Source organism: Chiloscyllium plagiosum, unplaced genomic scaffold (genome assembly GCF_037043375.1).
Source record: "Chiloscyllium plagiosum isolate Xiang-an unplaced genomic scaffold, Cpla_swu_hap1 HiC_scaffold_14, whole genome shotgun sequence".
In the NCBI taxonomy this organism is placed as follows: Eukaryota; Metazoa; Chordata; class Chondrichthyes; order Orectolobiformes; family Hemiscylliidae; genus Chiloscyllium; species Chiloscyllium plagiosum.
The window spans coordinates 9,463,838-9,481,466 of NW_028270152.1; the positions used below are offsets into that span (position 1 = coordinate 9,463,838).

A 17,629-nucleotide genomic window follows, 5' to 3' on the forward strand; every position below is an offset into this window, starting at 1 on the left:
TGCCCTTTTAAGACCCAGTGAGTTTTTTTCCGTGTGCATTGCCCTTTTAAGACCCAGAACGAGCATTATAGATGTCTGTCCATAACTTGCCCTTTTAAGTCTCAGTGTGTGTTTGTATATATGTGTGTGTCTATAGTTGAAAAATATCGTGCTAGAAAAACACAGCAGGCCAGGCAGCATCCGAGGAGCAGGAGAATCAACGTTTCGGGCATAAGGCCTTCTTCTGGAAGTGTATGTCTCTATGATTGAGTGTGTGTATATAAGTGTGTGTGTGTATATAAGTGTGTGTCTATATGAGTGTGTGTCTGTGCGTGCGCGCATTGCCCTTTTAAGTATATGTGCTCTCATTGAGAGTTAGTGCATTGCCTTTTTAAGAGACAGTGCCAGTATTGTGTGTATGTATCTATCCGTCTGCCAATGCCTTGCCCTTTTAAGATTCCGGGCTGGGAATGTGTCTGCTGTATTGCAATGCGGCTGCTGGTGGGGACAGGCTCCCTCTAGTGCTTGGATCGCACTTTGCCAAGGGAGTGAGAGCGAGGCTGGGGTTCCCATTGGATGCTTGGAGTTACATTCCATTCACCACGAGTGGGGCAGACAGCAGCTCCAGGAACAGTGTTGGGAGCTAATTATGGCAAGAACACACATCCGTTCACACAGTAAGTAGCTCCGATCCGGCCTGGTTTCCCTTTTGGTAACATTGTACCCACCTCAAACCAGGAGCGATACAAGGTTGCCAGCTCCTGCCTTAGAGAGAGAGAAAGTAGCAGCGAAAGAAGTCAGGGCTTTTGTATCCATGTGATTTCTTTGTTACAATAGTTTTTGTGTGTGTTACAAGGGGGAGAAAAAGGAAACCGATAGCTGTATTTGGGGTTTTGTGTGTGTATGTGTGTTAGAGCTCAGAATTGCCGATTTGTCTCAGTGAAAGACAGAGAGCCGCGGTTGTTTCAATGCACTAATCTGAAAATTACAGTAGTTACCGATCTCGATGAGGTTGCAAGTTGAGACAACTAGAGAGAGCATTCCGTGCAATGTTTAAACCAAGATCTGATCGAATATTTCGCTTGTCGAGCTTGACTCTTGAGTGCTGTAGTTTAAACCAAGGAAGAGGGAGGGAGGAATTTTTACTCTGAGTTTCTAAAAAGCCTCAGATCGCGAACCGAGAGGTTTTCCTCTCTTCCCCCCCCCCCCCCCCCCCCGCAACCCCTCTCTCCCTTTCCCACCCCCACCACCTCCTCTGCCGCTGTACTATCTACATCAGGACGGCGCGGGAACTGGAATGTTAACGCACAGAGGAATATCTAGGGTGTTGGCAAAAAGGGGCGATCTTGTTATATTTTGCTCACAGATTTGCAGTCCCAGTAAAATTCCGGCGAGGCGTGTGTTTCAGATGAACTTGTCTCCAGTGAGCACTTTCCATGTCTCCGCTGTTTTCCCCATTCCCCGTGATAGATTGAGCTGGATTTTTTTTACAAAGACATACGCACAGCGTCTGGTCGAGAATGCATAGAGTAGGTTTCACCCTTTCCCTGCGGGAAGCTAGCGGGTAAGGGGTGAGAGGGAGGGGGGTGTTGGGCAATTTTTATTTGGCAAATGGGGGGGGGGGGAGTTGAAACCGACGAGAGAAACCTTTTGAAATTGACTGGAGCAGCGGAATTAAAATTGACATTCTCCTGAAAATCCGTGTTACTTTCACCCATTTCAGTCCAGTCACTGAAAGCAATTTTTTTTTCATTTAAAACACGTTGGCGTTGAGGAGAGTCTCAAGAGCTTTTAAGATTTCAAAAAAAGAATTCCAGGTCTTAATAGATGTTTAGTTAGGTGTCCCAGTAATAGTTTATGGGCTAGTTAACCGCTAAGTTTGTTTAAATGCGATCCCAGTGCTGTTTATATCTGCATTGAAAAATGTTACTGAACACTTGTTTGGTGAGTTGTGAATGTATAGGATGGCGATGTTACAGACCAGTGTGTGAAATAATCGATACGGTTTCAATCTCAGGTTTAGTTCAGTAAGATGTATTGCATTGTGCTGTTTAACCTCCAACTACACGAAGGTGCAGCTGTGCCAGTGCAGATCCTAAATTATTACAGTTACCAAAGGTCAAGGGGGGGGGGGATGTGTGTGTCTCTCTCAGTTTACCAATCTGTGCCAGTGCGTTTCGGTCTCTCTGGAAGTGTATCTGTGAGTGTTTGTGTCTCTGTGCATACCTCAGTGAGTGTGTGCCTGTCTCTGTACGTACCTCCGCGTGTGTCAGTCTGTGTGCATACAGACAAATTCAGACACAGACTCTGCATTTCTATCGGTCTGTGTATCTCTGTCAGTGAGTGTGTCTCAGTATGTGTCTGTGCATCTGTTTTTCTGTCAGTATGTGCCTCTGTGAATGTCTGTGTCTGTCAGTATCTGTATATCTGTTCCTGTCAGTGTGTGTGACTGTGCATTCTCTGTGTGTCTGTCTGCCTCTGTCTCTCTGTGTCGATGTGAACTGAGAAGCATTCTTAAGGAAATCAATCTTTATTACCCATTTCTGTCTAAGAATCTCTCCCACCAGCCCCAGCCCCCAACATGCGCAGACCGGCTTCCTCGCTCACTGAATCTTTTTAACATGACTATCTGAATAAAATGTTTCCCGTGTTATTAATCAATGGAAAAGATGGGTCTGTGTGCATCCCCTCCCCACACACACAGACAAGGTAGAGCCTGTGGTACCGGTAGTAAAGGGACTGCAATTACACTGGGTTTGCTCCGAGTTCGTTTCCCTTCGGTTACTGGGGAGGGTCTGCCCATGGGAGGAAGGCTGGGGAGGGATGGAAGCCGAGCTCACTGAGGTGGAGACCGGCTGGAGGAGCGGCTCGGCTCGGCTCGGCTCGGCTGTCTTCAAGGTAAAGCCGGGCACAACAGTTTGCAAAACCCGCATTCTGCTCAGAACAGCGCGATGGGAGAGAGACTGTTACAGGCTTGAGCATTTTTCGCTGTCTATCTGCTTGTCTCTCTCTCTCCCTCCCTCTGTCTGTCTGCCTGCCTCTCTCTCCCTCTGTCTCTCTCTCCGTCTCACTGTCCCTCTGTGTCTCTCTCTCTCTCTCTCCCTCTCTCTGTCTCTCCCTTTCTCTCTGTCTCCCTCTGTCTTTTTCTCTCTCTCTCTCTCTCTCTCTCTACCTCTGACACCTTTTGGTCTGACTGCTTGTGTTTCTCTCTCCCTCTGCCTGTGTTTTTCTGTTTCTTTCTCTTTCTGTCTACTTGTTTTGCTCGCAGCTTGCCTCCTTCTCCCTGTGTCTCACTGTCCTCTCTCTCTCTTTCTGCCTGCATCTCTTCTCTTCTCCCTTTTCCTTGCTCTGTTTGCCTGTCTCTCCTCCCTCTCTCCCATTGAAATATTGATGCTGGAGTTTTAAATAACAAGTCTTTCTGGGTTGGGTTAGATTTCTCTGGTTCCAATACAGTATTTGGTTTTGGAACCCTTCGCAGCAGAAAGCTGGATTAGCATGTTTGACAAAAGGTCACATTTCCACTCACCTCCAACTCCTATCTGAATAGCTGCCCCCCATCTCCTCACCACACACAGGATAGAATTAATTGTTTTGTCTGTTTGGTTTTCTTTGCACATCTGCAGCTGGCCAACTCTGAATTTTTGAGTCCCAGTTTCTGGGAAGATTATTGGTGAGTTTGGAAAGAATAAAAGAGTCAGGTACTCAGAAACTCTCGACTTGGTGAGGGATTGGGGTTTGGGGGCATGGTTAAAACTGTTTGGTGCCATTAATGAGCAGCATTTAATTGTTCAAACCAAAATATAAAGTGTGTTTTTTTTTTAAAAACAAAAAAAACTCCACTATGGAATGTTAATAGATGTAGCCTGGCCAATTCTCAATGAGCTTCAGGGATTTGAAGCTGTTTGTAATGAGGATGTGACTGAGACTGTTGTTAAAGGATTTAAACTGGGGTACGCTGCAGAATCTTGGCATATGAATGAGGGAGGCAGACCAAGACTGTTGTTGCGTTATACTGGAGATTGCAAAGCAGGCTCTCTGCTGATCTAAGGCACAGTTACCAGACGCTTCTTCTCTGAAATCTGCTGCTGATGTCTTATGCTTCACTCTGGCGTGTTGCTGTGGTAACATAAACTCTTACAGGCATGTTGTTGTCTGGATGGTGATGGCAGATGGCATCTGACCAGGAGACTCTCCCTTCCTTCCTACCCACCTTCAGCTGGAAGGCTGATCCTGTCCTGATTGGCCACATTCTGAACAAACCTCCCTTGACTGTGGTGGGACTCGAACCTGGGGCAGCGTGGCTCAGAGCCTGGAGTGCTATCCATTGCACCACGACACCACCTCAGGTGTGCACAGAGCCTGTGCAGTGAAGGAGCAAACATCCATAGATGTTCATTCCAGTTTCAGCAACAAAGAGATGACCAAATGGGGTAAGATGGGGTCAAATGTTTTGGCAGATTTTTCTTTTTCTGAGGAAGGGAGAATGTACCTCCATCTAAAATTCGGCTTCCTCACTCCAATTGTGTGCTTCCTATGTTAGATTTTGATCACTGTCGGTTTTGGGTTTGTTTGGAACATTCTCCTATCTGCTTCACGCCATCTTTACATGTTGTCTGTTATTTTATGTGTCGAATATTTTACTCCCTCTTTGGTTTTAATCCACTCCGTCCTCACATTTTCTCCATATTTCAGCACAATGTGATGGCTGGAGTGCATAAAAGAGATTGACATTTCATTTGACTACTCCATTTGCAAAGCAGTGGTACAGGCAGCAGAGCAAGCTTGGCCACAGTCCTTTCAGGCTCAGGGCTGTGTCTGTGGGAATCTGGAATGCAGAACTGGTGGTGGTGTGGAGGGGAGGGGCATAGGGTAATGAATTGTCTGTGAGGTGGTAACAGATTGAGATGAGTTGAAGTGTGAGTGGGGAATGTGTATCTCATGGGCTGATGCTGCTCTGCATTCACAGTGATGCCTCTAGACATGCATTTAGAATCATAGAATCCCTACCGTGTGAAAACAGGCCCTTCGGCCCAACAAGTCCACACCGACCCTCCGAATTGTATCCCACCCAAACCCATTCCCTTACCCTATTACTCTATATTTACCACTGACTAATGGACCTAACCTACACATCCATGAACACTGGGCAATTTAGCACGGCCAATCCTGCACTTCTTTGGACTGTGGGAGGAAATATGTAAACTCCACACAGACGGTCACCTGATGCTGGAATCGAACCCAGGTCCCTCATGCTGTGAGGCAGCAGTGCTAACTACTGTGCTACCCTCCCTCCCCCTTCCTCAGAGTCTTGAGCATATCTGTTGTTTGTAGCATTGCTGCTGAATTCCTCAAATCTGTAACAGGAATATACATGTGTACTGAGCTTTGGATGCACTGGGATTACGTTGAGATCACTCTCTCTCAGCTTGTTCCTCTGAATACCTTCAGGACTTTGTTGGACTATGTTTGCTAAATAATCTGTTCAGCTGTTTCTTTGATATCCTTGTGCCGAAAAAAAAAATATGTGCTTTGGATGTTGTCTATACCAGGGAGATGGGTGTCTCAGTGCCTGCACTGTCAGGGGAAATGGGGATAAAACCCTCAGCCATTTGAACTTGGTATACACTTCAGTTGGCTGGGTCTATTCTCACTGGAAAACAGAATGCCAAGCAGAGATATTGAAAAATTAATGAAAGCTTTTGATGAGAGTAACCGCAGAGAGAATACTTCCTCTTATGAGGAAGAGCAAAACTAGAGCCCATCTTGGTAAGATAATCACCAACGTATCCATTGGGGAATTTGAAAGGAGCGACACAAGTATCAAGGGGAGAAAGGAGTAGAGAGTTACAATGGTGGACTTTAATGAGGACAGATTGACCGAGGCTCAAGAACTGGTTGTCCTGGATGTTGAGTGGCTGTGTGATAATCTGAGGCAGAAATAAAAATCCCCTCCTCCTGTGTAAAAATGCATTCCCATCCACCATCCCAATCTTTCTTTTTATTCACTTGTGGCACAGCATTTAATGCCCATCCCTAGTTGCCCCTTAAGAAGGTGGGGTGAGCTGCCTTCTTGAGCCACTGCTGACCATGTTCTGTAGGTAGTCCCACAATGCCTTTAGGGAGGAAATTCCAGGATTTTGACTAGTGACAATGAAGGAACAGTGATATATTTCCAAAATAGGATGGTGAGTGGCTTGGAGGGGAATTTGCAGGGGGTGTTGTTCTCATGTATCAACTGCCCTTGTCCTTCTAGATGGAAGTGGTTGTGGGTTTGGAAGGTGCTGTTGAGGATTTTGGTTGTGCCCATCAGAGAGTTCTGGTGCATCACTGGCCTTGGCCTGAGCAAGGAGTGTGTTGAAGAAGGTCATTCCCTGTGCATATGCTCACCAGCACAAGGCACTGAATGTCAAGGAGCTGTGTAACTCCCAGGTCGAATCCTTCACTCCTTCCCTACCACCGAATGACCTATAGTAACCCTTATTCCAAAACTAGTAACAGCCTCTTATAGGCAGCTGGGTAATAGTCTGTCTGACCTGTGATGGTTGAGGAATATATATCTACCTGGAAATGCTGTACCACTGTTGAGACTTTTACCCCCTACATCTGAGAGAGTACAGGGCCTCTGGTTTTGCATTTCTTCTTTAATCTCTCGCTATTACGAATGCTACTTCTGAAAAACCTCTGATGTGCTCAAGTTTCTGGGCTCTTGCAATGCACAGTTTAACTGCTGCGTTCCCCACATCCACTGCCAGAAGAGGGGGTAGAACCAGATACGATATCAAGGTTCAAGAGGCATTCTGACTGTAGTGATTGGAACCAGGTGGATCCCATTGACTGAGACCCTTGATTGGGGCCAGTCAGGGAGCCCTGGGTGGCCGATATAAACAGGAGATTCAGAATCTCCTCACTTCAGGGACTGACTCAGAGCTGCCTAGTCACAGCCAGTGTACTGTGCACAAATAAACAATGGGCAACTTGGTGAAGGGATACCGACCTCTGTGCAGTTATTGCACGTGATGTGGAGGTGCCAGTGTTGGGCTGGGGTGGACAAAGTCAGAAGTCACATGAAGCTAGGTTATGGTCCAACAGGTTTATTTGAAATTTCAAGTTTTTTGGAGCAGATGAACCTGACAAAGGGGCAGTGCTCCAAAAGCTTGTGATTTTGAATCAACCTATTGGACTATAACCTGGTGTCATGTGACTTCTGACAACTATTTCACAGACAGACGCATGAACAGTCAGGGAATAGAAGGAAAGGGGCAAGGTGCAGGTTAGAATGGCATGGCAGTTGGCACAGCTGTGGTGGCCCGAAGGGCCTGTTCCTGTGTTGTACTTTTTTTTTCTTTGCAACACTTCAAAAAGTATTTCAAAGTGCTGTGGGTTGTCCTGTGTTTGGGAGAGGTGCCACAGAAATGCGAGGTTTTTTTTCAGTCACAACTGAACGGTAAAGAGCCAAATCCTGCAGAGTGGGAAATGTGGTCTAACTGTCCCATCAGGTTTTCAAAGGGCTAACATTAAACCCTTTCCCTGCTGAACCTATAGTTGGCGGATGCTGAGTTCATGCAGCATTGATGTGGATTGATGAACAAGCGGATGTTGCCTATCTAGTTACAGCCCGTCTTGTCTGACTAGTTAACCCAGATGGATTAATGATCCCATTTTATGGTTTATATATGCACGCAGTCGGGATCATCTATCACAATTTATAATTTACGGTCCACTGATTTTGTGATTTTTTTTTCATTTTAAATTTAGCTGTTCAGCCTCCTTCTGTCATCAGCAGGCATTTTTTTTTTAAAAAACTTTATTTTGTGGGAAGCCAGGGATGATGGTATTTAGCGTCAAGATCTGGGCATTTCCTGACTGGGCAGGTCCAAAGTCCTTTGATATTTTATTGTCCTTTTATAACACTGCTTCAACCCTTTCTCTTTGCAAAATAATGCCCCCACCTATTGTCACATGGCATGAATCAGCCGGTTTCTCCATGTCTGTGCAATGTGTTGTTAAGGCTGAATTGAAGCCAGCATTCTGTACTGGTTACAGATTTTATTTTAATTCATTCAGCCCAGCATTTATTGCCTATCCCAAATTGCCAAAAAGGGCAGTGTATAGAGTCAAAAACATTGCTGAGGGTTTGGAATCGAATATAGGCCAGACCGGGTGAGGACATTAGTCAACCAACAATGGTTTCATGGTCATCATTAGACTTTTAATTACAGAGAGTTCAAATTTCACCACCTGCCAGGGCAAGATTTGAACCCAGGTCCTCAGAGCATTAGCTGAGGCTCTGGGTTAATAGCATGATGGCTAGCCTTAAACCGCCAAGGCACCTGGGTTTGATTCCAGCCCCAGGTCACTGTCAATGCAGAGCTTTCTCTGGTTTCCTCCTACAGTCCAAAGATGTGCAGGTTGGATGGATTGGCAAAGCTAAATTGCCCATAGCGTCCAGGGATGTGCAGGCTAGGTGGGTTGGCCATGCTGAATATGGGATAGAATATGGGCTGGATCTGGGTGGGATGCCCTTCAGAGGGTCAGTGCTGAGCCGATGGCCGAGTGGCCTCTTTTTACACTGTAGGACATTCTACAAGTAATACCACTAAGCTCTTGCCTCCAAAGATTTCATTCTGTTCTGACCCTTAACGTTAGCAGGTACAGGGGGTGGTGACCCTACAGTCTGGATTGACTCTAAACCTGTTGTCAGCCTCATCACCTTTTTATGTTGGTGATTAAGAGCATGACATTCATTAGCAATATTAAACTTCTTTTGGGGACAAAAATCTGCCATGGGAAGATGGTGCAGCACTTAGACACTCACTTTGTACCCAGTGACATCACCAGTTGCATGCAGTGTTTCCAACCATCAGGAGGCAGTGGTTGATCCTGGGACGTTCTTGTATAACAATGATGGAAAATGTGCAGCACGGTCAGGCAACATCTATGGAGACAGAAACAGTGTTAACATTTCGCGTTGGCAATCTTTCATCCAAATCTATTCTGGTGGAAGCTCAGTGACTGGAGATGTTAGCTCTCCTTCACAGATACTGCCAGACCTGCTGAGTGTTTCCACAATGTTCTGCCTAAGCTTCAGATTTGCACCAACTGCAGTCATTTTGCTGTGTGCCAAGGGAGGGGGACAAGAACATAGAGTGGAGGATGAGATGTTAAATGACAAGAAGACTTGTGTCACCCTTTAATTGTCCTCCCAACCTCTCCCCTCAAGCAACAACTGCATTTGCATGGAACCTTTATTGAAAGATCACAAGCTACTCTGCAGGGGTATTATTGACTGACAGTCATATTGGAAAACACTTGAATGGCTGGCGAGCGAGAGAGATTTTAAGGGGTGACTTAAACAAGGAGAGAGGGGTAAAAAGGGAATGGCAAAAACAGAAATTGCTGGAAAAAATCAGTAGGTCTGGCAGCATCAATGGCGAGAAAGTAGAGTTTTTAGTTCTGATGAAGAGTCACTGGACTTGAAATGTTAACTCTGCTTTTTCCCCACACGTATTGCCAGAACTGCTGAGTTTCTCCAACTATTTCTGAATTAACTCTTATTGGTGGGAGGTATCATGTAAATCAGACTTCCAGGTTTATACACTGGAGGCTGTTTGGATCCTAACAATGGCAGAAGGTGAGATTTGAATTCAAGGGGAAGTTTGATGGTGACTGTGTTGATTGTTGTATTAAACATCTGCTTCACCAGGGTCGTTTTTGGAGTGAAATCTGCCACTTTTACCCAGTCTGGCCTATATGTAGTTCCAGACTCTCAACAATGAGATTGACCCTTAACTGTCATCTGCACAATTAATGATGGGAAATAAATGCGAGCCCAGCCAGCAACACCTACATCTCATAAATGAATTTTTTTACAAAAATCCTTGCCCATGTGTCAATTGTTGTCATGAATCCAACCAGGAAACGTTTCCCAGTTGAGTTTAATTCTGTCTTTTCCCAGCTGCATGCAAGCCAAATGCTACAAACATGTTCATTTTACTCATAAAGGTCATATATTATTCCTGGCAGTGACCAGGAGGTGGTCTCCATTTTGAAAGAGCTCGCTGTTCCATCACTGATTTTTAAAAAAAAATTTGATTTATTATTGTCATGTACCTAGGTGGCAGTGAAAAGTTTTGTTTTGTGTGTAGTATGGGCAGATCATACCATACAAAGTGCATGAGGATAATAGAACAGGGCGAGGAATAAAATGTTACAGCTGCAGAGAAGGTGCACAAAGAGTGAGATTAATATTTAAATTTAAAATTTGAGACCATCTACTCCCACATCAGCAACATCGCCTGAGAGCTCAAACCAAAATCCTCATCTGTGCTATAATTGCCTCCCGTAGTTACATTCATAGAGATGTACAGCGCAGAAACAGACCCTTCGGTCCAACTCTTCCATGCCGACCAGATATCCCAACCTAATCGAGTCTTGTTTGTCAGCATTTGGCCCATATCCCTCTAAATGCTTCCTATTTGTAACCCATCCAGGTGCCTTTTAAATGTTGTAATTGTACCAGCCTCCACCACTTCCTCTGGCAGCTCATTCTATACACGTACCACCCGCTGCGTGAAAAAGCTGCCCCTTAGGTCCCTTTTATATCTTTCCCCTCATCCAAAACCTATGCCCTCTAGTTCTGGACTCCCCCACCCCAGGGAAAAGACTTTGTCTATTTATCCTATCCATGCCCCTCATGATTTTGTAAACCTCTATAAGGTCTCCCCTCTGCCTCCGCACTTCAGGGAAAACAGCCCCAGCCTATTCAGCCTCTCCATAAAGCTCACTATACTTCTATATTCCAATGCTCACCTCTCCTCTCCCGCATCTTTGACCTCTCCTCCCCGAAGCTGCTCTCATGCCAAACCTGACCCATTTGCCTCTGCTCCTGTATTTGTTGATGTATATTGGGTCTTAATGGATCTCCTCAACTTCAAAGCCTCCCATGGCCTAGACCATCTGATCTCTCAGCTCTTCCATCTCCACAAGCTGCTGAGATCTCTATGCTCCTCAAATCCTTTCAAAAGCTCCCCAGCCCCGATTTAAATCGCTCCGCTATTGGCATCTGTGCCTTGTCCAGGAATGTTTTCCCAACTCAGTATTAAAGTTTGCTTAGTGCCACTTGCACTTTTCAGGAGTTTAAAGCTGCTTCTTGTAAATTTAAGGTGGAATTGCTGCATTTCTGTAGCACCTTTTCTTGACCTCAGGACATCCCCAAAGCACTTTTCAGCCAGAGAGGTCTGTTTCAGTGTGTAGCAATCTTGATTGAAATGCTCCTTCCCAAATGCAAGACTGGGACCTTATGTCACCCGACAACAATTTTGCATTTATGTAGCGTCTTTGCGACATAAAATGATCCACAGGAACATCATAAAAAAGAAACCGTGTCATTTTTCAGGAGCGATGAGGTCAGGTGACCAGAAATACGGTGAGAGAGAGGGGTCCTAAGGGTGGGTAGAGGGGATTCCAGAGCTTGGGGCACAGGCAGCTGAAGACAAAGCCATTTAGTGGTGGGGGGGGATTATGACTGGAGGATACCCAAGAGGTCAGAATTTGATATCTTGGAGGGTTATGGGCGTGGAGGAGTTTACAGGGATAGTGAGGGACCAAGCCACTGAGGGATTTGCAAACGAGCAGGAACATTTTAACATTTATATGTTGTTAACTGTAGGTCATCAGACAAAGTGTTGATAAGTGAGTGGGGCATGGTGCGTATTTTGGGCAGGGGCAGCAGAGATTTGTGGAAGGGACTGGGTCAGAGAGAGGGATGGGACTGGTAGCTAGGGAATAGAGAATACAGCAGGGTCTGAAAACGATAGCTTCAGTCACTCCAACATTTAATTGGAAGAAATTTCTGCTCATCCAACACTTGATGTCGGATAAACAGCCTGACAGTTTAGAGATTGCGGGGAGTTTGCCAGAGCTGCTGGGGATGTGTCATCAGTGGACATACAGAAGCTGCTGTGCTTTCTCAGAAATCAGCACCAGCGCCTGTCCCCAGTTACTCTTAAACAAGATCAGTACAAAGGCGGAGAGAAACAGACTTGACCAGAGAGGGGAGGGGTTTGGAGGATACTAATTTAGGAATAGATGCAGGCCATTCAGCCCATCGAGCCTGCTCCACCATTCACTATGATTGTTGCTGATTGAACATTTCAATGTTTTCTTACCCATCCCATCCCTGTACATCCACAACCTTGTGAATAAAAAAAAAATTCTCCTCATAAAGTGCCCCTTATTTTGAAATGGTGCTCCTGATTTTAGACTCCCCACCAGGGGAAACATTTCATCTGCATGTACCCTGTCCATGCCTTTCAGTACTTTCAATAGGCTTCAATAAATCACCTCTAATTCTTTGAAATGCTTAGAGAATACAGCCACAGTTTACTCAGGCTCTCCCCAAAGGACAGTCCTGGGAACAAGACAAAAGCAATGAAAACAAAACATTACAGATACTGGGGATCTGACAGAAAATGCTGGGAAAACTCAATACCTGTGATGAGAGAAAAACAGGAGTTAACGCTTGGTGTCTAATAACGCTATTGTTCAGGCCACTTCTGGTCTGTGAAAATCCTGTATTTTCTTTGTGTTCAGTTACACCAAATGGACTGCAGCAGTTCAAGAAGGCAGCTCACCCCCCCACCTTCTCAAGGGGCAATTAGAGATGGGTAATAAACGGTGGGCCCAGCCAGTGACAGTTCCACATGTGAATAAAAATAAGGACTTGAAATGTTATCTCTGTTTCTGAGTTCCTCCGGCATTTTCTGTTTTTATTTTGCCTCAGTGCCTCGTATCATTTCCCCAAACCAAAGACAGGCTATGATATAACCTTAAGGTTTTCAATTCTGAGTTCTGCATATGATGAAGCATTTTTAATTCTCATCAAGCAACCAGTGTCTTTTTGTAAATCTAGATGTTGCCAGGTTTAAAAAGGCCCAGGAGGAAGCTTACTTGGCTTTGAACGATGGTCCATCATGTTGTGTAAGCAGTGAGTTAGCACAACGTTCAAGATGCAATACATCATAGTTTAAATCCATCATTATCCTTTCAGCCCTAATTAGGAAAAGCATTTTATCATCATAACACGCAGAAAGTATCTCCTTTAGCAACGACACCACAAAGGAAACCGTCTGAAATTCTCCTCAGTTTTGTCAATTTCCACTGTGAGACCCAATGCCTCTCCCTTTTACTCTTCACTGTGTATTGAGGTCTGGGGTACAACGGCTCACCCTGTGGGACCCCTATAAGGACTTGTCACCCTGACCGGCTCTGGCGCTATATGTGACTCCAGTCGCAACTGCTCTCACTTAGATAAGCCTCTTGGCGGTATCAGGGAGCTGTGTGGGGTTGGGGGTAACACCTAGGGTGGGGCAGTGTTTACTGACTGAGCCCCACACCTCATGAATGTTTATTCTCTTCATTCAATGTTTGAAGCCAATAAGAGATTTGCAGCTCCCGCAGTGAAGACATTTCCTCACCCTATTGGTTGGTTTTGCCCCCATCTCCGATATGACTGCTTTCCATCTTGGTAGATTACTGTGTCCTCTCGTGCTTCCCTCAAGAGATCCTCCACTTACATTGCACTGTCAGCTCTTCCTGTGGGGCTTGAACTTCCAACTGTTGGAGGCAGTAATAATGTCAACATAAACCAAGCTGACATGGTGGGCTAGAATGACCTTCGAGCAAATCTGGGTCAGGATCCCAGCTGGTGACTGAGGAGGTGCCTATAATCACCCACTGATCTAAGTGAACTCCATTTCTGGATCCACACCATCCACCCTCTCCACCACTGATGCTTTGTAGCAGTAGTGTGTACTATCTTCAAGATCATCAAAGATCCTCAGACAACTCCTTCCTTACCCATGACCACTTCCATCTGGAAGGATAAGGGAAGCAGGTACATGGGAACACCACCCCCTACAAGTTCCTCTCCAAGCCACTCACCACCCTCACTTGGAAATATATCACCGTTCCTTCACTGTCGCTGGGTCAAAATCCTGGAATTCCCTCCCTAAGGGCATTGTGGGTCTACCCTACAGCACATGGACTGCAGTGATTCAGGAAGGCAGCTCACCCCCACCTTCTCAAGGGGCAAGTAGGGATGGTAATAAATGCTGGGCCCAGCCAGTTACATCTACATCCCACATTCCACAAGAGAATAAAAAAAATGAGGTTGATTTAACCCCCAAAAGCAGCCTCTGTGACATTTCCATGCTTGTAGGTCCTCTCTTTATCTTACCCACCCAAAAGCTTTTTCCATGCAAATGAGCTAACTGCAACCCATATTTCCTGATGAAGGGCTTTTGCCTGGAACATCGATTTTCCTGCTCCTTGGATGCTGCCTGACCTGCTGTGCTTTTCCAGCACCACTTTAATCTTGCCTCTAATCTCCAGGATCTGCAGTACCCACTCCTGCCTAACTACAAACCAGCCCAGGGTGAACTCCACTCAGTGAAACATGGCATGTTGATTTCATCACCTGTAAAGCAAAGCGAGGGCTGGAATTTCGAGAGTGCCTCTTCCTTATTTCCGGATAACACCCCCAATGCAACCTTTTGAAGGTGTAGTCACTGTCATACGAAAATCTATAGCAAAATTCTGCAGAGCAAGATCCCATGAAACAGCAATGAAATTGATGGCCCCCCTGTTGGGCAAGTGTATTGGCCAGGACATCAGGGAGAGTTTCCTGGATTTAAAAGTTACGCTGTGAAATCTATCCTATTTACCCCAAGAGGAGAGGGAAGTCTTCAGTCTAAAGTCTCGTTAAAAAGAGACTGGATCTTAATTTTATTGCCCGTCAGTCCCCAGTTAAGCCAAATTTCCAATATCTCCTTTTGAGTCTCCTCCCACACACAATTGTCTGGAATCCTTATGAAAGAAAAAGCATTTTTTATGAGGGGTGAGATTACATCAAGCAGCTTGAAATGGTCCCTCTGGTATCTGCTGGGCAGTGAGAATGGTCATTATCCTCCAACTGTGCGGCACATCCTGTTTATAAACGTTCAGTCATCCTGTGTTTTCATGTTAGTTTGGCCGGGGAACTGGAATATAATTGATTCCACGAGAAGGCTTTTTTTAAAACTGGGAGCAAGCCGAGTTTCCCAAGGAAGAAAGGAAACTATTCCGACAGATGACCCAATCAGGAATGCACCCTTTTCCCATTTGCCTGCCCTCTGTTTTAAATCCCTAGGGGGTATGTCGTCAAGTGGGTGAAGTGGGAATGTTTGCAGGGCTTTGGGAAAAATGTAGGGAAGGAGGGATTATCTTTTGTCATATAGAAACATAAAACATCAGAATAGACTGTTTGGCCCTTTGCTCGTGACTGATCATACTTCTCAGTCCCCTGTTCCTGCTTTCTCCCCATACCCTTTAGCCCTAAGAACTATATTTAACTCCTTGAAAACCTTTAGGAATTGAAGAGCATTTGCACAGAGCAATTGCATAGCCATTTGTAAAATGACATTTACTTTTTAACACTATGTATGTATGGTTTCGGAGAAGAGGAATGAAAGGTGATGCACCTTGGAATGGGACATTTCCTTAAAGGCACTACACCAGGTGGTGGTTGTAGGCTGGACATTTAACAGAGTTCTCCAGGTTGACACACAGTGCAGTACTGAGGGTGTGCTGCACATTCAGAGGTGCTGGCTTTCCGACTGTGGTGTTAAAACATGACATGTGGGTGGAGAAGATCCCCTGGGAGTGTTCTAACAAGAGCAGAGGCATTAACTCAACAGTTCCTTGATCAACAAAATCAATGGTCTGGTCATTGTGACACTGCTATTAGTGGGAGCTGCCTGCGCACAGTTGACTCTGAGCTTTGTGGGTTATGCTGGGAGGTGGTGGAGGAGTGGTACTGTTGCGGAGCTTGTAATCCAGCGATACGCTGGGGTCCCAATTCAAATCTCACCAGAGCACGTGGTGGAAGTTGAATCCAATTTTTAAAAAAAGTTGGAATGTAAAATCTAATGATGACTGCCATTAATTGTGGTTTAAAAACCCTACCTGGTTCACACATGGCCATTAGCGAAGAGAATCTGCTGTACTTACCATGTTAGGCTCTTAACTGCCCAGTTAACTTTGAAATGACACAGTTGTATCAAACTGATGGAAATAAAAATTCCCTCCCGAATGAAACTGTGGGGATATCCACACTAATTGGACCAACTCACTACACTGACTACAGTGACTTGCTTTTACTCCTAAATTATAGTATAACTTGACTGAAAAATTGGGGTGTCCAATGATGATGGTGAAAAGTGCTACATAAAGTGGTGTTATCACTAGACTAGTAATCCTGAGAGTCTAGATTAGAGTGGTGCTGGAAAAGCACAGCAGGTCAGGCAGCATCTGAGGAGCAGGAAAATCGACTTTTGCCTGAAATGGAAATGTGTTGCTGGAAAAGCACAGCAGGTCAGGCAGCATCTAGGGAACAGGAGAATCGACGTTTCGGGCATCAGCCCTTCTTCAGGAATCCTGAAGAAGGGCTTATGCCCGAAACGTCGATTCTCCTGTTCCCTGGATGCTGCCTGACCTGCTGTGCTTTTCCAGCAACACATTTCCATCTCTGATCTCCAGCATCTGCAGACCTCACTTTCTCCTTTTGCCTGAAATGTCAATCTTCCTGCTCCTCAGATGCTGCTTGACCTGCTGTACTTTTCCAGCACCACTCTAATCTAGACTCTGATCTCCAGCATCTGCAGTCCTCACTTTCGCCTAGTAATCCATTGCAGATAGTCAAGAAAACCCATCTAATTCACTAATGTTCTTTGGGGAAGGAAATCTGCCATCCTTACCTGGTTTGGTCTACATGTGACTCCAGACCCACAGCAATGTGACTCTTAATTTCTCTCTGGGCACTTGGGGATGGACAATAAATTCTGGCACTAGTCAGTACCACCCATATCCCATCAATGAATAAAAAATGCAACTCTTTGTGGGTGTGTCGGAGGGCTGTGTCTATGGAGGTAGATTCTTTATTCTCTTGTGGAATGTGGGTATCGCTGGCTGGGCCCAGCATTTATTGCCCGTCCCTAGTTGCCCCTTGAGAAGGTGGTGGCGAGTTGTCTTCTTGAACTGCTGCAGTCCTTGTGCTGCATGTTAACCCACAATGTCCTTAGGGAGGGGAATTCCAGGATTCTGACCCAGCAACAGGGAAGGAACAGCAATGTATTTCCGAATCAGGATGGTGAATGACTTGATGATGTTAACCTGCAGGAGGTCATGTTCCCAAGTATCTGCTGCCTCTGTCCTTCTAGATGGAAATGGTCATGGATTTGGAAGTTGCTGTCTGAGAATTTATTCTGAATGTCTGTGGTGCATCTTGTAGATATTACACACTGCTGCTACTGAGCATTGATGGTGGATGTAATGCCAGTCAAGTGGGCTGCTTTGTCCTGGATGGTGTCAAACTTCTTGTGTTGTTTGGGCTGCATCCAGGGCCAGTGGGGAGTATTTCATCACACTCCTGACTTGTGCCTTGTAGATGGTGGTCATGCTTTGGGGAGTCAGGAGGTGAATTACTCGTTGCAGGATTCTTGGCCTCTGACCTGCTCCTGTAAAGTCACAGCCAGGAGGACAGGAAATCATTATGAGATGTAGGAGCAGATGGAGGCATAATGACTAAAGGAAAACAGTAGCCTAATGGTCTTGG

At 45.4% G+C, this 17,629-nt stretch overlaps 1 protein-coding gene across 2 annotated transcripts in view; it reads left to right on the forward strand.

Moving 5' to 3' along the window:
- Positions 1–522: 522 nt before the first annotated feature.
- The window catches only part of LOC122558816 (plexin-A1-like), a 588,446-nt gene continuing 571,339 nt past the window's right edge, over positions 523–17,629 (forward strand). Inside the window, exon 1 of one of the 2 annotated variants that reach the window (XM_087994072.1) lies at positions 523–656. The gene's annotated coding sequence lies outside the window, so the exon portion shown is untranslated. Of the gene's footprint in view, positions 657–4,255; positions 4,410–17,629 lie in introns of those variants that run through there. The other variant, XM_087994073.1, reaches the window with a different exon arrangement.